This window comes from Capra hircus, chromosome 5 (genome assembly GCF_001704415.2).
Source record: "Capra hircus breed San Clemente chromosome 5, ASM170441v1, whole genome shotgun sequence".
Taxonomy (NCBI): Eukaryota; Metazoa; Chordata; class Mammalia; order Artiodactyla; family Bovidae; genus Capra; species Capra hircus.
In genome coordinates, this window is record NC_030812.1 from 832,678 (window position 1) to 857,154 (window position 24,477).

A 24,477-nucleotide genomic window follows, 5' to 3' on the forward strand; every position below is an offset into this window, starting at 1 on the left:
AACCTGGTGGGCTGCAGTCCATGGGGTCACTAAGAGTCAGACATGACTGAGCGATTTCACTTTCACTTTTCACTTTCATGCATTGGAGAAGGAAATGGTAACCCACTCCAGTGTTCTTGCCTGGAGAATCCCAGGGATGGTGGAGCCTGGTGGGCTGCCATCTATGGGGTCGCAGACAGTTGGACATGACTGAAGCGACTTAGCAGCAGCAGCAACCTCATAAAAGTCTATCTTGTGTTCATGTAAGGGTGCATTGTGCACATTCGTGGTTTGAAGTTAGCTTCCCTCCATTTGATGATTGTACAATATCGCTGCCTTGGATATGTTTTGTGTGGCTCAGCAGCCTGCAGGAGCCTTAAACTGACAGTCGCCCCTGCCTCCAGCTCTTGCTTGAGACTGCAGCCCATAGAGTCACAAGTAGATGTCAGTCCTGACATGCTCCCCAATCACTTTGTGACAAGCAGTCTCACCAACTCTTCATCAGTCTGAACTGACGAACCTGATTCCAGCCCTGGAATCCCAAACTACTCTACCCGTAGACCCTAATAAAAGCATATGCCCCCAATCCTGCTGTCTCTGCCTGAACCCTTTCTTGGCCTCTCCACGAGGTCCTTGAGGCATACCATGTATTGACAGTTCTTCCAGGAGCTCTGAGTGACAAGTTTCTCTCCTTCAGTTCCCTTGTTGTCTTTTGTTGAATCAGGGCTCATCGTCCAACACCCTGACTCCACATAACAAACATTAATGCTCAGGAACTACAACAGCCACCGTGCAGGAGGACCGGCTCTGTCCACCTTGTCTCTCTGTCACTTGCTGCAGTCTTGCCATCTTCAGATGACAGCTGGTGGATGGGGGACAGAGAATAAAGAAGGCACACCACTTTCAACCTCCTTAGTCCAGAGTGGAGTAACAGCTTCCCTACTACCCACTGGCGGGAACAAGGACACAGCCCCACCAACACCTGGACGGCTGGCTAGGTCACTGCTTCCCAGCAATGACTCAACAACAGGGGAGGTGGAGAACAAATTCCAGGTGGGCACCAGCCCATTTCTGCCATAGATTTTGCTGCACATGAGGCTAGATTTTTTTTTTTCTGTCACATTAAAAAAAATAGCTGTTTGCAGATCTCATCTGGAGCTTTCCTGGTGGCTCCGCGGTAAAGCATCTGCCTGCAGTGCAGGAGACACAGGTTCAATTCCTGGGCCAGGCAGACCCCCTGGAGGAGGGTAAGACAACCCACTCCAGTATTCTTACCTGGAAAATCTCATGGACAGAAGAACCTGGTGGGCTACAGACCATAGGGTCGCAAAGAGCTGGACTGAAATGACTGAGACACATGCATGATCTCGTCTGAGTGTTAAATAAACTTGGTCTTCACTAACACTTTTCTTCAAATCTTTAATTTCCTATCAAAATATGTATGCTTCTGAAACTATAATCCCTCCAAGCCATCAATTCAAATAAATTATGCTTAACATTTTGTCTCTCAGAACTACTTCGTAGTTGACACCACCTTATGTGAAATCATTTCAGCACATGAGCAAATGACACCCTTGGGCAGCTTATTCATTCATTTAACAAACATTCATGGAACACCTATCATGTTCTAGGACACACAATACTTAGGAGACAAAGACAAGCTAAGATATCCAGGATGGCTAGAGAGAGAAGCTGAATTCTGTAGTTACACTGAGATTCTATGAAGTAACAAAAACAATATGTTAAAAAAATCTGTTGTAAATTTTTAGATTTGAGGCCCCAAACCATGAAAGTATCTAGACTACCCAACATGGCAGAGCAAAACCTGTAGGACAGAAAGGGGTAAGAGACGAGGTTAGCCCTAGGAAAGAAAAAGATAGTCCTCACAATTGTGCCAGATGTAGATTTAACAAGATGCTATGATCAAAATGCTGGCTCAAAGGTAGCAAGATGGAAAACTGGCTGAGCGACAGTGCTCTTCATGGAACTAGAGGAGTTCTACAAATGATAGCATTTTAAAAGAGAATATAAGTTTTAACAGAGTATGTGAGTTTGAAATAGCTATGCATATCCATGTAAAAATTTATCTGGATGTAAAGGAAGTTATCCATGCACAAGAAATTAAATGCAGTCTAAATTCCAGTCTTACTCTATTTTTCAAGTTGCTTTCTTAAATTAGTGTGCGTGCGTGCTTAGTCACTTCAGTCATGTCCAACTCTCTACAACCCTATGGACCAGGCTCCTCTGTCCATGGGATTCTCCAAGCAAGAATACTGGAGGGCGTTGCCATTTCCCTCACCTAAATTAGTGTGCAGGGGAAGAAAAGGGAAAAAGAAAAGCCAGACAAAGGTAGATAACATCATTGTGTCTTTATAGCATTAGAGTTGGCAAGATTTAGTCCTCTTTTTCAGAGGCTCTTGCATTTTGCAAATCAAGTCTATTTTTTATAAAAAAATCACCTGGCCTAGTCTTCATTCAGACATTGACACTTCATCTGATATTTTGAAATATAAAAAACTATATAGTGTTTTAGGGAGGGACCACCTGATTCTTTAAAACCAAACTAAACAAAACAAAGGTGGCAATTTAAGGCAAACCTGGATTCGTTTTAGGTTTGGTGTGAAAACTGTTAAGTGTGGTGGTTCCGCTCTATTTCATCTCCTGGAATTTACACTCTGATCACTGTGCATTGTTTTCAGTTTTTCAAACCTATAAATACCAGGATCAAAATTCAAGGTGGGAAAGGAAGTAGCCTACATTAATGACATTTTTTAATGAGTGTAATTTAAACTTTTCTTAACTTAGCTACTCACATTTGCACTGGTTTATTTTGTAATCATTCATAACAGCGATAAAGACTCATGTAATACTTAACAGTGTGGGATACTGTTCTAATTCTTCACATATATTAACTCATGGAACCTTGACAACAACCCATGAGGAAAGGACTCTAATAATCACCATGTTAAAGATGAAGAAACTGAGGCACAGACAGGCTAAGCAATTTACAAAGGGTTCCACAGCTGGCGAGGGCAGAAGTAGAATGTAAACCCAGGTCATCTGGGAGTTCCTTGGTGGTCCAGTGGCTAAGACTCTGTGTTCCCAATGCTGGGGGCCCAGACCCTGCATACCACAACTAAGAGCCCGCACCGTCAAATAAATGAATAACAAAAACAAAAACCTAGGCGGTCTAGCTTTGGAACCTGGTCTCACATCTCTTCTGCTGTATTGTTAGTCCACTTTACAAATAGTATTTCTCTTTTATTGTCTTTCATTATTTGAAGATTCGTTCTGAGACCCCTGGGGCATAAGATACAAGACTGCTTCTTCACACAGTATGTTCATCCAAACTGTCCTTGCCAACTAAGCCAGATGCCAGCAAGTAGTCACCATGATCCCTTTGCTTCTCCAATCATCTGATTACAAGAGTGACTGGTGAGAGTTAATAGACCTCCTCCACTGGGAAGGAAGTAGCGATGGGAGAGCAGGGAAGACTCCACCTCACAGCTGCCTTCCTTCCTTCCACCCCAAAGCTCTGAAGAGTTAACAACTACCTGTCAAAAAAGCTAAGAAGAAGGGTGAGGAAGGCTGCACAGTTACTGTGCTGGCAGCTTTGTGCTGAGAATAAATAACTATCACCATTCACAGAGGGTGAATAACCTACCTGAGATAAAGGAGTCAGCTCAGTTTAACTTCAAAGCCCAGACATGGTCCTTCCACACTGAAGTGCAAGCTTAGAGGGAGAAGACAAGTTCCTTTGATACCTGTTCATTTCATTGCGTCTTAACAGTTCTTCTGTAAAAACAGCATATTGAATAATTTACAACATTGGTTTCTGGTTGGTATTACTACTAAGTGCCTACTATTCTTTATTGCAATTCATAACATGCAAAATACTGAAGAGTGGCTTTATGAAGTAATCTCTAGGGAGCATAAAGCAAGCAAAAACTAGGGTAGTGATATAGCAATAATAATCATATGCCTTATTAACTGCCCAAATTGACCTGGAATTTTTAAAAATTCTCTCTCAATGTGAATCTATGTACTTGATTGACAGATATTTTCATTTAAAATAATCACTTAAAATTTGAAATACCTATGCTTACTTTCTCTTACTTAAAATATAATGGGAAAGAGTTGAAAACCTTTCCTTATAAAAACAAGCAAATAAAAAGCATCAGTTTTTAAATTTAGCAAAAGGCCTACATAGGGTTGTTGTGAAAATAAATGAAATAATATGATTAAAGGGCATTTAGTATGATGCCTTATGGGTCATAAATGATCAATAAGTGGTAGAGATTTTTATTAGGAAAGCACTATAAAATTAAAATATTTAAAACTTCAAAACTCTACTGACCACCAAATTTATGGCTTCATAAAACATTTTCATAATATTTTAACCAATTTAAATTATAACTTTTAACTACTTTATGTAAATAACACACTTACCATACTTTTCCATTTATTTTTACACACAAATCCATGAAGTATTTTTCAAATATTTCTATTGCACATATTTATAAAATAAGTGCTTTTATTCATCATTGGTACACAAAAGTGATAGCAAAGAATTCTAACTGGTCTTCTTCAAAAGAATATATCCTCTCTTTCTGCATTTAAAAAAAAAGTTTGCAGATTCCAAAAGAAATCTCTTTCTATCACTTTTTCCTGTTCCCCAAGGCTATTAATATTCATAGAGTGCTGGTTTTAAAAATAAGGTTCTGGACACATTTGTAAGCAAACTTATTCTAATGCAATCATTAGAATCACAAGAATTACAGTGACCACACACATACATCAAAACCATTGTGGTTTGTGGGCTGTCAAAAACACTTCTGAAGAGAAGAGAAGGAAACGAGATTCTGTTGCATTTGTGACCTCTAGAGGCCAACATGAATGTGATGCATTTTATTCATTCAACAGGCCCTCAAAGTACAATCTTCAAGAGTTTAAGATTTATAGGCTTTAGAAAATAGAGCAAATTCAAGAGAAGAGGGGTTCCATTTTAGGTGGATATGTTGCCTTGAACTAACAACCACAAACCACAAATTGAAGTTTTAAATAATAATTGGAAGAACCCTCAGACTCTTGGAGAACCTTCATGGAAAATGAAAACCTTGCCTACTTCATGGTGGAGCTATCCAGACTAATTACTTATTGTGAGTAATCGTCAAACTGAGGATGAACCTAGTGAAACGCACTCATTGGACCTTGGAGGAAAAACTGGATTCTAGTATTTGTTAGTTACATATCCTGGAAAAATCATTAACCTCTGCACCTCAGTGTCATTATTTGTAAGTTAAGTATTCATAATAAAACCTACTTTGCAGTGATGTTTACAGATTAAATGAGATAACATATATTTAAACTATGTCTTGAAAACTGCCAAATATGAAATCTGTAACACAAATTTCATTGTCATTTTATTACTATTTGCTCAGATGTTTCCTTTTGTCTCTAAATGATAATACTTTTTTACCACAGTGATAAAACCAAAACAAAATATTAGTCTGATAAAGATTTCTTTATATTCAAAAATTTTTTGAAGTAGAACTTACTGCACTTTCTCACTACATTGTATTACTTGCACAAAAAGTCCTAATAACTCTGAATAGAATAAAGCATGGAGCAGCAGTAAGTTACCTGCCCTATTAGATTATTTCCCTTTGTCCTGAATAATAATGGTATAACCTGTGATATGTTAGGGCATTTCTTCACTTCTCAACATGCTCAGAAGTGGTATCTACCCACTTCCCCACACACACTGCCAGTGTGTTCAGGAAATTTCAAGGGCCAAATCTTCCAAGTTAGTCCCTTTTACAGTTGGAGTGAAGTCTGAATTGTTACATTTTGGCATGTTCATGTAGCCCACCTATCATATAAGGAAGGTTGGATAGACAACAGCTAAACGTTGCTGTAAAGTTCCCTGGTTCCGTATTGATTCCCATAAAGCATAAGTCTAGTCACTGATCCTTTACTGCAAACCTTCTCCCATCCCAGAGAACACAAGAGAAATTCACTTGACTGTTATAATCACATTGTCTCTAATCTCAATACCACTCCCAAACCCTTATTTATTAGCTCTCTCTCAGGCCTCACAGCTTTTTGTTAAATCTCCACTATCTATGTCAAACGTCAGACCTCCTCTACTGAAATCTGTCTTCTGTTGTTCTCAACAACTAATTTAACTTACAGATGCCTTAAGATAGGAACTCATAAACTTCCTACCATCTACTTACCACTGAATTTTTACTTACAACCATTATTCCATTCTTCCCTCTTATTTCAGTGAATTAGGTTATCTTCTGCCTGAACTGAGCCAAATCTTCACACCATACCCTAGATCTATCTATGTTCTGTCACAATTAAGTTCAACCACAAGGGAAAGAAATATACAAAATGCATTTTTCTTTTGCAAAAGCTAAGACCTTACATAAGCAAATCAGGACTAATTTAACAGCTCTTCAATTGTTGCAGGAAGGGGTACCCCTTCCAGGGCCCGAAACTGGGCTCCTGTCTAACATTCAGAAATGAATTGTCCGAGAAGACACATGCGCTGGCAAAGCAAGAGATTTTATTGGAAAAGGGCACCCAAGTGGAGAGTAGTAGGAGTAGGAGGACAGCTCTGTCGAATGGCTTGCAGTCTTGGGTTTCATGGTGATGGGATTAGTTTCCGGGTTGTCCTTAGCCAATCATTCTGACTCAGGGTACACCCTGGTGGTGTACACCTTGTTCAGCCAAGATGGATGCCAGAGAGGAGGATTCTGGGAGGTGGTCAGACAGGTGGTGTCTCCTTTTGACCTTTCCTGAGCTCTTCTGGTTGGTGGAGGCTTATTAGTTCCCTGTTCCTTACCAGGACCTCTTGTCGTAAAACAACTTATGCAAATAGTTACTATGCTGCCCGGCCAGGGTGGGTGGTTTCAGTCAGTATGCTTCCTCTAGACAATCATCAGAGATATGGTTCCTTTCGACATATGTGTCCATTCTCAAAATATGGCTTCCACCTCATGGCCCAAGATAACTACTGAACTCCAGCCAATGTGCATGCATTCCAGCCAATACACAAAGCATCAACTTCTCTCTCACTGGCTAACTGGCCAGAATGTAACCACAAGGCCCACATGGCTACAAAGAAGCTAAGAAACATATTCTTAATATGAACAATTACATGAACACAGCCAAAAATCAAGGGAAGCAGAAAGTGGAAGAATGGATATTGAGGGAGAAGAAACAGAGTCAACCACAGTCCTCTCCAGTCTTCTCATATTCTTCATTATGTTCACATTTTCTCTCTCCTATAACTTTTAATTTTCCCTCTAGCGAGTCTTTCCTTTAACCCTTCAAACATCTTCCTAAACCTTGTGTCTCTCTCTACTGCTATATTTTCCTCCTCTTCTCTACCAAGATTTTTGAAGACTTTACTCATTGTCTTCACTTGCAGCATTCCCTTCTCAGCCCCCTGCTGTGTCCCCCCAAACATATGTTGAAATCCTAACCCCTAGTACCTATAAATGTGGCCGCACTTGGAAATAGGCTTTTTGCAGATGAAATGAAGTTAAGAGGAGGTCACACTGGATTAGGGTGGGTCCTAAATCCCCTGGTGCCTCACCCAGTAATGCAGGTGACCTGGGTTCCATCCTTGGGTTGGGAAGATCCCCTGGAGGAGGACACGGCAACTCACTCCAATGTTCTTGCCTGGAGAATCCCTGTGGAAAGAAGAGCCTGGTGAGCTATAGTCCATGGGGGCCACAAAGAGTCAGACATGACTAAGCACAGCACAGCATAAATCCAATAATTGTTATCATTATAAGAAGGCCATATGAAAACATAGCAACACTGAAGAATACCTAAAAAGCACTAAGCGAGGATGGGAGAAGGGGTGTATCAACAAGCCACGGAGCACCAAGGATTGCTGGCCACCACCTACAGCTAGGAAGAAGGGAGGAAAGAGCCTCCCCAGCAGTCTACAAGGCCCTGCTATCGCTCTGATTTCAGACCTGTAACGTCTAGACTTCTGATTTATTTTCTACAGTGAGACAATAAAGTTCTGTTATTTTAAGCCATTGCGTTTGGAGCACTTTGTTATGGTAGCCCTAGCAAATTAACACAGTTCCCAGCCACTGCACCAAAACAGCCTTTGACTATGTCATAATGGGCTCTTTGTAATGCAGAGGGCAATTTTTAAGACTTTAAAATTCTATCTCTCTATAGCGTTTGTATATATAAAATGTTGTACTCCCTGCCATTGAAATCCTACTGGTTTCTTCATAGCTTTCAGGCTCTTCTACCTTTAGAAACTTTCCTTTCTAAATCTGCTTTTTTTCATACTCTTAAGTACTCCCACTACCTACTTCCAACTTAATATGTTAACTGAGCCAAGATATCCTTAACTCCCCCAATTTTGCTCCCAAATTCCTAGTGAAATGAGTAGAACAGTATGCTTAGTTGTTCAGTCATGTCTGACTCTTTGCGATCCCATGAACTCCTCTGTCCATGGGGATTCTCCAGGCAATAAGACTGGACTGAGCTGCTAGGCTCTTCTCCAGGAAATTTTCCCAACCCAGGGATTGAACCGAGGTCTCCTGCATTGTGGGCAGATTCTTTACTGTCTGAGCCATCAGAGAAGGTCCCACATTTAAAAAATCTATTTTTCAGCAAATATTTCGTTTCTATCACATTCCAAACACTGTGCCACTATAGAAGATACAGAGATAGATGGACAAGGCAGACCAAGGTAGACTGGCCTCACAAGCCTTTATCCTTGCCGGGTTGGATAATAAACAACCAAAGAAATACGTAAAGCAATTACAAGTGTCATACACAGCATAAAGGAAACAAATGGGATGATGAGATACAGCAGGAGTCAAGAGAATGTTTTCTGCTGACGGTTATAGAGCAAATATTTTAGGGTTTGCAGGCCACGTGGCCCCTATTGCAATGACTCAAGTCTGCTCTCTCAGCACAAAAGAAGCTACAGGCAATATACACATGTATAGGTATGTCTGCATTCCAATAAATTTTAATTTACAAAAACAAGCAATGTGCTAGAGTTAACCTATGAACTGTAGTTTGCCAAACCTTAAGAGAGAGAGAAAAATTGGAATAGATCATTTTTGATGAGAGGGTCAACAATGACCTCTCAGAAGAAGTGGCATTCGTTTTGAACTTGAAAGAGAGAAGGAGCCACACCTCCCTGAGTCTACCGACCAGCCTCTGGATTAGCAAGGACAACAAATAAATGTTTCATTCTTTTGTTAGCATCTGAAAGCTCTGAATGATAATCCATATAATCTACAAAATTCTTAACTTCAAATGATGGGGAAACATCAACCTCTGCATCTCCAGTGTGGGAATTTGCAAAAAAGAGAAAGATCACTCAGTTTAAGACATTATTTAGTAGTTTTAAAGAGGCTTGGGTATCTGAAGCACTAGATAAATACTTTTCTTTACACAGACTTTCTGAAATAAATGAGAGACAGCATTACAAATGTCTTACTTGTATTCCAAGCAAGAGTTGAAAATACAGTATATCTATAAAAGAGGAATAACCTGAAGTATGTAAATATAGTTTCATTCAAAATCATTTTCACCACAAAGGTATCAAATTTTAAAGGAGGTTAATATAGAAAATTGAATCTGTGATTTTGTTCTTTAAGATGTAAAAACAACAGATATAGAGAGCAAATCCACAAGATACAATTTGCTTGTAATAGGAATTCTATGTAGAAATAGAACATCAGTTCAGTTCAGTTCACTCGCTCAGTCGTGTCTGACTCTTTGGGACCCCATGAATCACAGCACGCCAGGCCTTCCTGTCCATCACCAACTCCCGGAGTTCACTCAAATTCATGTCCATCAAGTCGGTGATGCTATCCAACCATCTCATCCTCTGTCATCCCCTTCTCCTCCTGCCCCCAATCCCTCCCAGCATCAGGGTCTTTTCCAATGAGTCAACTCTTCACATGAGGTGGCCAAAGTATTGGAGTTTCAGCTTCAGCATCAGTCCTTCCAATGAACACCCAGGACCGGTCTCCTTTAGGATAGACTGGTTGGATCTCCTTGCAGTCCAAGGGACTCTCGAGAGTCTTCTCCAACACCACAGTTCAAAAGCATCAAATCTTCAGTGCTCAGCTTTCTTCACAGTTCGACCACTGGAAAAACCATAGCCTTGACTAGACGGACCTTTGTTGGCAAAGTAATATCTCTGCTTTTCAATATACTATCTAGGTTGGTCATAACTTTCCTTCCAAGGAGTAAGAGTCTTTTAATTTCATGGCTGCAATCACCATCTGCAGTGATTTTGGAGCCCAAGAAAATAAAGTCTGACACTGTTTTGACTGTTTCCCCATCTATTTCCCATGAAGGGATGGGACCAGATGCCGTGATCTTAGTTTTGTAAATGTTGAGCTTTAAGCCAACTTTTTTACTCTCCTCTTTCACTTTCTTCAAGAGGCTTTTTAGTTCCTCTTCACTTTCCATGAACCGTGAACTTCCAGATGTTCAAGCTGCTTTTAGAAAAGGCAGAGGAACCAGAGATCAAATTGCCAACATCCACTGGCTCATCAAAAAAGCAAGAGATGTCCAGAAAAACATCTATTTCTGCTTTATTGGCTATGCCAAAGCCTTTGACTGTGTGGATCACAATAAACTGTGGAAAATTCTGAAAGAGATGGGAATACCAGACCACCTGACTTGCCTCTTGAGAAACTTATATGCAGGTCAGGAAGCAACAGTTAGAACTGGACATGGAACCACAGACTGGTTCCAAATAGGGAAAGGAGTCCATCAAGGCTGTATATTGTCTCCCTGCTTATTTAACTTCTATGCAGAGTACATCATGAGAAACACTGTGCTGGAAGAAGCACAAGCTGGAATCAAGACTGCTGGGAGAAATGTCAATAACCTCAGATATGCAGATGACACCACCCTTATGGTAGAAAGTGAAATAGAACATATAAAGATGTGATTAAACATCCTTAGAAATTATGGAACAAGTTTACCTTAGGAGAAGGTTTGTTTCAATAGTCCAAATGGATTAATAAACACCAGATCAAATTCATGCAGAAAAGAATAAACCTAGACATTTTCTGATTAAAATCAATGAATTTGAGGTTTTTAGGAAAAAGGAAACTATACATACCCAGACCAGATAGGGCATGGGAGGTACAGAAAAAATAGAAAATGGGCAAAGGAAAAAATGTTTAGAAACAGCCATCCCTATAACACTGCAAGCTTTCAATGCTTCTAAAGATAAAGATTGTGATCCATGGATTCTAAATTCACTCAAATTATCATTCACATCTAAGGGCAAAAAGGTTTTATAAAGATTCAGGTAGTATATCACTTCTGTGAAATACGTACAGTAAGAAGCATTCCAACCAACTGTGACTTGAATCAAAGGATGAAAAAAGCAAAACAAATAACTCAATGAACAACTATGATGTTTTGAAAGATGGCTGCAACATTACTTCCTTTCCGACAAACTCTTCAGTAATGTGGCCTTGCAGCTGTTCTCGGGTGATGAGGTAGAATCTGTTTCTGCACAATCATGTATCTGGGTTAGACCTCTGATTATTGTGGCCAATAGAAACTATAAACTTGACATTATGCTAGTTCCACACAAAGCCCTTAACTGATATGGCAACTTCTACTTCTTTCCTCTTGGAGCCCTGAGCTCCCTGTAGGAAGGATCAGGAGGGTTCACCAGAGGGAGGGGCTACGTGGAGGCGCATGAATCACCTCAGACACCTAGCCCCACTGAGCCTTCAAATAACTTCAACCTCCAACCTCTAACTGCAAACACATAAGAGACCCCAGTGACAACCACCCAAAGGAGCCCCATCAAGCCAGAGAACTATGAGATAATAACAAAGTGGTGATTTTTAAGACACTAACTTTTGAAGTGGTTTGTCACATAGCATTAGATCCCAAAACAAGGACTGAAACACAATGTATTACCTAATTGCTGTTAATATTATCATAAAATGTTCAAGTGTATTTTTAAAGTTTTAAAAGATATGATACAAGATGCTAAAAAATTAGTAATAATATTCTGAATCTAAAAATCCCATGTTCTTTTGATAAAAGCTCAAAAGTGGGAGGAGATGAGAGAAGGAATTAAAAGTGTAATGCATTCTTCAACTTCCATGGAGGATGAAAATAGTTACTATTTTATTCTTTACATTAATAGATAAATTAATAAGCAATTTAACCTCAAAAGGAAAAAGTTTTATTATGTTTCTGATTACAACTCAGTAAATATTAGTTATAAAAGATTTACTTGATACAGAAAGGTATAAAGAAAAAAATAAATACTAACAATTTCACTTTCTAGAGATACTAGCAATATCCATTTGGTTCATAATCTTAATTTGTATTATGTATGTTAATTAAGAGTCTGTTTAACACGATGTTAAAGGACATATTTAAACATGATTCCACAAATACTCCATCTCTAAAGAAATTTTCAACTAGCTAGCATCTTTCTAACGCATTCATTAGTAAGCACTTCCTGAGTGCATGCTAAGTCACTTCAGTCGTGTCCAACTGTTGGTAACACTATGCACTATAGCCCGCCAGGCTTCTCTGTCCTTGGGATTCTCCAGGTAAGAATACTGGAGTGGGTTGCCATTACTTTCCCCAGGGGATCTTCCCAACCCACAGTCAAACCCGCATCTCTTATGTCTCCTGCATGGTCATCCATAATCAATACACCTCTCAAAAGTAAATGATCTCTTCACTCTTCACCTTATATAATCAGAGAGAGGGATGGCAAATTGTGTCATTAATACTATACTTAAGAGTTTAGCAAACTCTCAAACTATGATGAATTACATTTGGTATGGTTTAATTGGAGTACCACAGTTCAAAAGCACCAGTTCTTTGGTGCTCAGCTTCTACTATTTTTAATTTAGATTTATTTATTTTAATTGGAGGCTAATTACTTTACAATATTGTATTGGTTTTGCCATACATCAACATGAATCTGCCACGGGCGCTCAGCTTTTAAACTGTTGTGTTGGAGAAGGCTCCTGAGAGTCCCTCGGACTGCAAGGAGATCCGACCAGTCCATCCTAAAGATCAGTCCTCAAAATTCATTGGAAGGACTGATGCTGAAGCTGAAACTCCAATACTTCGGCCACCTAATGTGAAGAACTGATTCTTTTGAAAAGACCCTGATGCTGGGAAAGATTGAAAGTGGGAGGAGAAGGGGATAACAGAGGATGAGATGGTTGGATGGCATCACCGACTCAATGGACATGAATCTGAGTAAACTCCGGGAGTTGGTGATGGACAGGGAGGCCTGGCGTGCTGCAGTCCATGGAGTCCCAAAGAGTCAGACACAGCTGAGTGACTGAACTGAATTGCAACACAAGTCTTGAGCTATTTTATTGAGTATAATACTACTTTGAAATAATAGATCATTTTATGCCAAACAAACCAATCTTGTTTGATAGTGATGTAGAAAGATACCTATGCTCATTAACGTTGCCATTTCCTTCTCCAGGGGATCGTCCCAACCGAGGCACTTAACCCTGCATTGCAAGCAAATTCTTCACCATCTGAGTCACCAGGGAAGCCCCATTCTAATTGGGTATCATTTTAAATTTAAGAAATACACTAAAATCACTATTTCCCTGTATTTGCTACAGAATTCCAATCCAATTAGATGTTCTAAGAGTAAAGGAAGTCAGTATTCAGTAAGTTTAGAAAATTCTATCACAAACCATACTGAAAAAGTTATTCTCATTCATGTCTCCTTGTTTCCCTGGGCAAGATTTCCTCTGAGGGATATATCCAGCCACAGAATTGTTATGGCAATGAGTATGTACACATGCAGTGTTCCTAAGTCTTCCTTGTGTCCCTTAATCTTCAGAATGGCTGCACCAGGCTATACCTCAGCCAGCAGTGATGAAGGGTTATTGATCCCTACAGCCTTGGCAGTACTTGACATTATCCAACTCTTTAATCATTGCCATTCTCATGGATAAAGTTTTAATGTGCAATTATCCAAGCTGAGTTTCTTTTCATATGCTTTATAGATATTTTAGCTTTCCCCTTCTGTGAACTGTCACTTTATATTATGTTTTAATCCTTTATTGATTGTTCATCCCCAACCTCTTCTCCTATTCTATTGATAGTGTCTTACATGAAACAGGAAATCACTAATTTTCATGTCATCTATTATACCAATTTTTTATGGTCTGTGCTTTTTTTTCACCTCATTTAAGGAATTCTTCCCTGCTGTTTTCATGAAGGCATTCTTTGACATCACTTTATGATAGTTTTATAGTTTTGCCTTTGTCTTTAGATCTTTATTCCAACGAGAGATTATTTTTGTACTATGCCATAGAATGAGTTTGGGAGCTATTTTTCTCCAAATATTTTGTCAGTTTTCAAAATTCTGTTTATTAAATAATCTACCATTTCCTCAATGATCTACCAACAATTCAACAAGTTCCCATACACACACAGATTTGTCTTAGATTGTCTCCTATTCTTTGCTTATTTGGCATTTCTAGAACTAGTATCTGGAGCAGGAAACAGCAACCCACTCCAGTATTCTTGCCTGGAGAATCCCACAGACAGAAGAGCCTAGCGGGCTATATAGTCCGTGGGGTCGCAAAGAGTCGGACGCGACTGAAGCAACTGAACACACACACACAGAACCAGTATCACGCTGAATTACTATAGCTTGTTACTACTGTTGTTCAGTTGCTAAGTTGTGTCTGACTCTTTGAGTTCCATGAAGCTTAATAACATATATTAACATCTGGCAAGGTATTCCCCACATTGTTCTTCTTTCTAAGAATTGGTTCAGCTACGTGTAGATTTGCACGTACCCAAATCACTGCTGGGCTTCCCCGGTGGCTCAGCGCTAAGAGACTTCCTGCAGCGCAGGAGATGCAGGAGACGAGGGTTCCATCCTGGGTCGGGAAGATCCCCTGGAAGAGGGAATGGCAACCCACTCCAGTCTTGCCTGGAAAGTCCCATTGACAGAGGAGCCTGGTGGGCTACAGGCCATGGGGTCACAAAGAATCGGACACGACTGAGCAACTGAACAACTCACTGCTGATGGGTTTTTAAAACTTTTCTGTGTTTCTTGTTTTCATCTTTGTTTTACTGAGGTACAAATGACATACAACATTATCTAAGTTTTTTCCTACTCAGATCTACTTTTGTGTCTTTTAAAGTTTTAAAATATTATCCATAATAACTTGCATTTTAAGTCAATTCCTAGACATTTTATTTATTACCTTTTGACTGTTGTAAATATCATATTATAGCCTGCTACATTTTCTAACTGGCTGTTGGTGTAAACAGATTCTATTGACTTTTACTTATTGATTTGTGCTCAAGCAACCATGCCGAACTCTCTTTTTAGCATTAATAGCTTGCCTGTTGAATCTCTTGGGTTTTCTATGTAAATAATCAATTCATCTACACATACTGACAGTTCAGTTTCTTCACTTATAGTCTTATCCCTTTTTTCTCTTACTTCTCATCTTCATTGGCCAGGACATGCAGTCCTTTGTTGAACAGAAAGGGTCATAGCAGGCATCGTTACTGACCTTAAAGGGAAGGCTTCTAAGATTTCTCTGTTAAGTATGATGTTTGAACATTCTTACCAGATCTGCCACTTAGGCAATACAATGTCTCATGGTATGTTTATTAATAAAGAAATCAGAAACTTTATTTTGGGAGATAGAATTTCTTGCCAATATAACAGTAAGTTCCAAACTAAACTAAAAATTTGAACACATTATCCAACTTAAAATAGTTTAATTGTGCTTTTACATCCTGGGTTTTCTCATTTCCCTTTGCCGAATTGTGATCAGGGATAAAGAAACAATGTCAGCAGTCATCTGCAAAATGGCTGAAATAATATATAGTTTGAACTACAGACATAAGTTCTGCATCACTGTACATAAGGTGTGTAACTAGTGGAACTACTTAATAGTATTAAATAGTGCAACTATTAAATACTGAATTATTTTAGTTCAGTATAATATACCATTATATATTAAGTTTTAATATTCACATTTTCGAGGAAGATCAGTATTAGAATACCGTATGTACCCAGGAACTAACTATGTGATTTTAAGCAAGTTACTTATCTCTCACTAAATTCATTTTCTCCTTCTGTAAAATGTATATAAATGTATCTAAAAGCCTGCTCGTAGGGTTGTTGTAATGAGATTAATAAATTTATCTCATAAAATTGTTGTGAAAATTGTATGTTTTTGTGATGACAGCATTTACAATGATGCTTGACCTAATGCTATTATTATTTCACATACATTTTATTTGAATCTCATAAAAACTCTATGATGCCGGCAGAATCTATATGAATGTATAGTTTTTACTTATATTACAGATGGGAAAAGTCAAATTCATACACAGGACTAATATTCAGTAGGCATACAATGACATATTCTTATCAGGTATTTAAATGTTGAGACAACTCCATATAGATTTACTGCCTAAGCACTCCAAGTACTACAAATCACCTCCCACCTCAATTCTTCACCTTCTCCGCAGGATCCATGGACTTCTCCATTGATCTAGCAGTTACTAAGTTATACGTGTCTAGCATAAGGGCTCAAAAAAGGTTGGTTGGTGATCATGAGTTCCAGATTATTGAAAATTTTTTAATATCATCTTTGTTTATCCTCTAAGATTCAAACTCAGCTCTTCACAAAACCAAGTTCTAATTTACATAACAGACTATATAAGGAGGAAAAAATGGACCATAATTTCAATGTATAATCTTCTCATAAGTAAAAAAAGTAAGAGAATCCAGGAGAAGAAAGATAATGTTAATTAGTTCAGTTCAGTCGCTCAGTCATGTCCAACTCCTTGCGACCCCATAGACTGCAGCATGCCAGGCTTCCCTGTCCATCACCAACTCTCAGACCTGTTCAAACTCATGTCCATCAAGTCGGTGATGCCATCAAACCATCTCATCCTCTGTCATCCCCTTCTCTCCCCACCTTCAATCTTTCCCAGCATCAGAGTCTTTTCAAAGGAGTCAGTTCTTCACATCAGGTGGCCAAAATACTGGTGTTTCAGCTTCAGCATCAGTTCTTCCAATGAATATTAAGTACTGATTTCCTTTAGGATTGACTGGTTGGATCTCCTCACAAGAGACTTCTCCAACATCACAGTTCAAAACCATCAATTCTTTCAGTTCATTTCAGTTCAGTCGCTCAGTCATGTCTGACTCTTTGCGACCCCACGAATCGCAGCACGCCAGGCCTCCCTGTCCATCACCAACTCCTGGAGTTCACTCAGATTCACGTCCATCGAGTCAGTGATGCCATCCAGCCATCTCATCCTCGGTCGTCCCCTTCTCCGCCTGCCCCCAATCCCTCTCAGCATCAGAGTCTTTTCCAATGAGTCAACTCTTCGCATGAGGTGGCCAAAGTACTGGAGTTTCAGCTTTAGCATCATTCCTTCCAAAGAAATCCCAGGGTGATCTTCTTCAGAATGGACTGGCTGGATCTCCTTGCAGTACCTTGGTGCTCAGCTTTCTTTATGGTCTAACTCTCACATCCATACATGACCACTGGAAAAACTATAGCCTTGACTAGACAGACGAGAGAATGTCAAAAGTGCCTTTCTACTGATGGAAAGAAATCAACCAAATCATGTTTTAAAGTTTGATTTAGTAAGGACTAAACATTAATAGAAATATGTATATGCCATGTTATTATATTATCTCTCACTTGAAATTATAAACCCTTATAAATCAAACTGAAACTGTAAGTGAAAGTCACTCAGTTATTTCCAATTCTTTGAGACCCCCTTGGAATTACTTCCCTGGTGGCTTAGACAGTAAAGCATCTGTCTACAATGCGGGAGACCTGGCTTCGATCCCTGGGTCGGGAAGATCCCCTGGAGAAGGAAATGGCAATCCACTCCAGTACTATTGCTTGGAAAATCCCATGGACAAAGGAGCCTGGCAGTCCATGGGGTCGCAAAGAGTCAGACACGACTGAGCGACTTCACTTCACTGGAATTCTCCAGGCCAGAATACTGGAGTAGGTACCCATTCCCTTATCCACGGGATCTTCCAGACCCAGGGATCGAACCCAGGTCTCCCACATTTGCAGGCGGATTCCTTACCAGCTGATGCAGAAGGGAAGCCCAAGAATACTGGAGTGGGTAGCCTATCCCTTCTCCAGGGGATCGTCCCAACCCAGGAATCAAATCAGGGTCTCCTGCATTGCAGGCAGATTCTTTACCAACTGAGCTACCAGAGAAACCTTTTAGAAGTCAAGGATCATATACTATTTCCTTATATTTTCTCATGAGACCTAGCATACTCAACTATGTGTTACTGTAAAATATGCTATATATTTAGCTGATATCAGGTGTCAACTATTAAAAAAATTGAACAGGTGAATTAATTAATAAATAAACTAGCAAAAGAAGCTAATTAATGATGATGAGATTTCTGGGCCAGCTCGATTTAATTCCCCAGTTAAATTCAATAAGTATCTATTGATCAACTACTCTGAGTCAGACACTTAGACTTTATGAAAACACAAGACCTACAGTGTAAAACCAAATAATCTAATCAGCATTCTCTATGGGGTATTTTTTTAAATGCATTTCAAGTCCCTACATCTTTGGAGTAGAAAAACATATCCTTCCTAGTTCCTTATTTGATATTCAATATTCCCGTAAAAGAAAGCAACTTTCCATATCTTCAGAGCTACTCCTCAAGAAACATACGTCTCCTCTCTCTCTCTTTCCCTCTCTCTCACACACACCGGGAGAGAGAGAAAGAGAGAGAAAGCTAGAGAAAGGATAAAGTACAACAAGGTATCTATTGGTTAATCATGCCTGAAATTCATGCTGACGCTGCTCAGACCTTTGTTTATTTGGCAATGACTTCATTCTTAATAAATAAAAGATACTTTCAAACATATTTAAAACAGGAGAAACAGCCCTTCCAGGGAATTTAGTGCCCTCTTTCATCTACTTTAAAAATCCAGTTTAATAAAACAAGCACTTGCCAACCAAACCAATAAGGAATTGTACCTAAGGTCACAACACCACACAATCAGATATCTGAAATGCAGCTGACAGCTCTTCCATTAAAACAGGCTACATTGTCGTCATTAACAAGTCATCAGTCAACCTGCTGAGAGTCACTTTCTATATCATTTCCTCTCTGAAGGCATGAGGATCACATAGCACCATTGTACTAAACAGCTATGGGAAATCTGAAAAATGTTTAAGATGGAGAGTATAACTTGGTGTATAACTTCCCACTTATAGTTTTATCTGTCAGACTAGCATACCTGGTATTCTCATCATTAGCATCAGAAGTTCCATAAACATATCATAAGTAATATAAGGTTCTATGTTTGCAATTTGCTTACAATCACACCAGAAAGAAATTTCATGGTAGCTGCCTAGTTCCAGGAGTCATTTATTCTCATTAAAGCTGAATCCAGCCATGATATGAACAGAGTTGACAATCACTGCTTCAGAACAATTGGGATGTCACTTGGCTGACTCAGTGGATATTGGGGTGGAAATTAGCCTAGACTTAGCTTATCCAGGTGCATCATTTAATTTTATTCCAGCTAAATCTTAATTTGTAGTGAGATTTAAAGAAAAAACTGCCTACTCCCTCAGAAAGTTGAGGGATATCTAAACGCACAGCTTGTTTGTTCATGTGTGGAACTGCAAGACTTTTTTAAAACCTCTATTTGGTGCTGTAAGGGCATGAGATATTTTTCTTGGGTCTCTAGTTCTATAATCCGTTTCCTGAGAATCTTACCACAGCCAATTTTCTCATGAGAGAAGCTCAGTTTCAGGGACTAACAAAGCCCAAGAATCAAACTGAAGTCCAAGGTAAGCAGTCATCATAAAAGAATATTGATTAATAGATCCTTACTCATTTTCAAATTACTAGCAATACAATTTGTTGATCACTTTTGTGATAGCCACCAGTTCCTTAGTTGTATTCCTGGGAAAACGGTATTAGTGCAGTTGTTCATAAACTTTTTAATAAATATTAAAATTATTTTATGTTAAAATAAATTAAATACAAAATAAATGTTGAGCATTGTCACAGTGCCTCATAGGACTCCAACATCAGTGTAGCAACACTACTATTTTTCCTCTTAGTCACAGATTCCTCCTTCGCCATCAACTTTGCTGATTCATTCTCAACTTCCTGATCTCGTAACACTTAACAGGAGCATTACAGCATTCCACTTTCTTTCATCTTTACATACATCAATTACTTCAACTTTCAGGGCTTTTAAAGACCATCAAAAGGCCAGGGATGCCGAAATTTACTAGTTCTAAACTCCAGACCCATACAACCAGATGTTTTCTCATCACGTCCATTAGCCTCAGTGCCTGACAGTCTAAACTGCCTGCCTCCCAACCCACTCCCCTCCGAGCCATCCTTATCTCTGTGAATAGCAACTTCTAGGTGCTCAGGCCAGAAGCCTTGGAGTCATTTTAATTCTCCTGTTTCCTCGCACCCAACATCTAATCCATCAGAGATTTTTCTTGGCTTCACTTTCCAAATACAGCCAATGGAGAAACACTTGGCCATGAAAAGGGGCATGCATGCACGTATGTGTGCACACACGCGCACACACAGCACAAGTGCACAGGGAGGAATTTCAAAACTATTACTCCAATCCAAAAAGTTAGACACAGAAGAATGCAGTGTAGTTCATTTATGTGAAATTCAAGAACTGGCCAACCTAACTATGGTGATAGAGATCAGAATAATCATTACCTCTGGAAAGTTGCTGAATGAATTGACTGAAAAGGGTACAAAAAACGGTTAGAGAAATTGAAATGTTCTATAGTGTGATCTCGGTGGTAGTTACAAGGATACATATGCATGCTAAAATCGACCACACTGTTCACTTAAAATTCATAAATTTTATTTATAACCATCACAATATTGTGAAGTAATTATCCTCCAATTAAAATGAGCTAAATAATTTTTAAATATATTGGCCATTTAAAAAATTTATAAATTTTATTGTATATTAATCATACCTCAGGTACGTATTTATATGTGTGTAATATGTATTACACCTTCTAGTGCCTTAGGAGGGTTAAAAAGTTGAAAAAATTTTGAAAAATTTAAATATGTGGTTCACAGATCCTCCCCAGCCAGCTCAACAAAAGCTGAAAATAAATATGGGATTATCTAGGAAAGACCTGTGGAAGAACCTCTTGCCTCATGGAATAAATTCCAAGACATACATGAAGAGACCCACAAGATTCTTAAGAATTTTACACAAACAGAACCAATTTGGACAAGCAGAACCAGTTGTCCAAAAAAAGGACAAAAAAAGGAAGTTTTCCACAAGCAGAAAACAGACTGATAAAACTATTCAGTTCCAAGTACATGCTACCCTTCATGAAAAAATAAAGACAACTTCAACACAAACCTAGAGGGTAGAACCAGAAACCACGGGGATCGTTCTCAGGTCTTAAAGCACAATGTCACCCATGCTCTTGGATTCAAAATTGCTTGGGGCTGGGGATTCTGTTTTCAACTTTCCTCACCCTTTGAGTGACAAGGTCTGTAACTTCTGCAATGTCTGCCTCACAACAGCATTTCGGCACCAGCTCAATGTTTGTTGAGATTCACAATTTCCTACATAGAGAGAAATTGTGCTTCAGAATGGATTACAGAATGGATCACATATCTGGTTAGATTATGAGATCTTGGACTTTAAGCTAATGAAGTTAGATGAGATTAGATTACTTGTACTTCACTAGATGGTGTAATACGTTGAGATACTGGGGAACGTTGGGATTGGGTGAATGCATTTTGAATGTAGGTTAGATGTTAATCTTTAGGGAGCAGTGGGTAGACTGTGGCAATGCTTCCCCCCAAAGATGTCCACTTCCTAATCCCTAAAACCTATGAATCTGTTAAAAGTGTGTTACATGTAACGACAAAGGGAACTTGCCCATGTGATTAAGTTAAAAGACTTTCAGATAGAGAGGTTATCTTGGATTATCCAGATGTACCCAATGTAAATATGAGAGGTCTTATAATTGAAAGAAATGAGAAAGATTTAAAAATGAAGGAAGGAGCCAAGGAATACAGACAGCCTCCAGTAACTAGAAAAGGCACAGAAATAGATTATCCCCCAGAGTCCCCAAAGAGAGAGTGAAGTCGCTCAGTCATGTAGAACTCTGTGACCTCATGGACTATACAGTCCATGGAATTCTCCAGGCCAGAATACTGGAGTGGGTAGCCACCTTCTCCAGGGGGTCCTCCCAATTCAGGGATCGAACCCAGGTCTCCCACATTGCAGGCAGATTCTTTACCAGCTGGGCCATAAGGGAAGCCCAAGAATTGGAGTGGGTAGCCTATCCCTTTTCCAGGGGATCTTCCCGACCCAAGAATGGAACTGGGGTCTGCTACATTGCAGGCGGATTCTTTAACAGCTGAGCAACCTGGGAATCCAAAAGGAATGTATTTTAGCCCTGTTGACACCTTGATTTTAGACCAGTGGGACTTCTTACAGAACTGTAAGACAATCAGTTCCTGTTATTTTAAGCTAGTAAGTTTGTTCTCATTTCTTACAGCACCGGAGAAGGCAATAGCAACCCACTCCAGTACTCTTGCCTGGAAAATCCCAGGGACGGCAGAGCCTGGTGCGCTGCCATCTATGGGGTCGCACAGAGTAAGACACAACTGAAGTAACTTAGCAGCAGCAGCAGCTTATAGCACCGATAGAAAACCAATGTACCCACCTAGAGTTTACTTTCAATCTGACAGCCAGAAGGACCCTATTAAAACAGAAATCAGGTCATACCACTTTCTTAAAACCCTCCAGTCCAGTAGCTGCTTTCCTTCTCATACGGAACAAAAGGCCAAAGACCATGCGATTATCCCTCACCCTACTCACAGTACACTTTGTCTCCTCTCTCCCCGTCCTCACCGCACATTCACCATGCACTCACGGCTGCTTCTACCCTCCAGGCCTATCGGAGCACATTTGTTTAAAACATCTTTCCCCCAGATTTTCCATGTCTTTCTTTCTCAACTCTTCAGGTCTTTGCTCAAGTGTCACCTGCTAAGTAAAACTTTTCCTTGCTATCTTATTTAGAACTAGACCTTCCCCGCCCCCAGCCAACAGCACTATCTACTCTCTTTGCCAGCATCACTTTTCTTCTTTCATTCATCACTCTAATCACCTCCAAACATACTCTAGTTTACGTATTCTACTCATTGTCTCTCTTCTCCCACAAGATTAAAGTTCCCTCAGAACCAAATACCACCCTGCATTTAGAACTCAACAAATGATTGTGACATTCAGGAAGTCAGTATATTATCTTTAGCATTTATGACATGGGGCTTTTACAGGAACTTCCTGAGCTCCTTGTGGGCAAAAGACAAGTCTTGTACTGCTTATGGAAATATCTTTTCCCTCAGCTCAAGACTAGGTATTAAATGTGTTCTTACAGTGATTTTTATGTTTTTATTGTGATAAAATATATATAACATAAAATTACCATCTCAGCCTTTTTAAGTGTGCAGCTCCTTGGCATTAGTACAACCACATTGTTGTGCAACGGCCACCGCTATCCAAGCTCACAATTTTTTATCTCCACCAGCTGGAGCTTTGTCCCCACTGAACGCTAATTCCTCTTGTTCACCCCAGCAGTTCATGGTAATCATCCTTTTATTGTTCACCTCTGTGGATTTAACTACTCTAGACGCCTCATGTAAGTGGAGTCATACAGAGTCTGTCCTCTGTAACTCGCTTATTTCACTTAGCATAATGTCCTCAAGTTTCAGCCATGGTGCACACGTATCAGAATTTCCCTCTTTTTTAAGACTAAATAATGTTCCATCTAATGTGTCATATCTTGTTTCTCCTTTTGCCCATCGGGGTCTCTTAGGTTGCTGCCACTTTTTGGCTACTGTGAATAATGCTGCTATGAACATGGGTGTACAAACATCTGTTACAGTCCCTGCTTTTGTTTCATGTGTGTATCCAGAAGTGGAATTCTAGATAATCCAGAAACGTTTAATTTTTTGAGTCACTGCATGCTGTTTTCTATAGCAACTGTACCATTTTATATTCCCACCCCTAATGCACAAAAGTTCTAATTTTTCCACAGCCTTGTCAACACTTTTCATTTCTGTATGGTTGGGTTTTTTTTTTATATAATAGTCATCTTAATGTGTGTAAAATAGCGCTTCACTGGATTTTTGATTTGCATTTCCTTACTGATTAGTTGAACATCTTTTCATATATTTATTGGCCATTTGTATATCCTTCTTGGAGAAATGTCTACATAAGTCTTTTGATCACTTTTTAATTGGGTTGTTCTGTTGTTGAAGTGTAGAAAGATCTCCACAAATTCAAGATACTAACCTCTTATCATATATATGTTTTGCAAATATTTCTCCCATTCAATGGATTGCCTTTTCACTCTGTTGATAATTTCTTTGGATGCACAAAAGTTTTTAATTTTGAT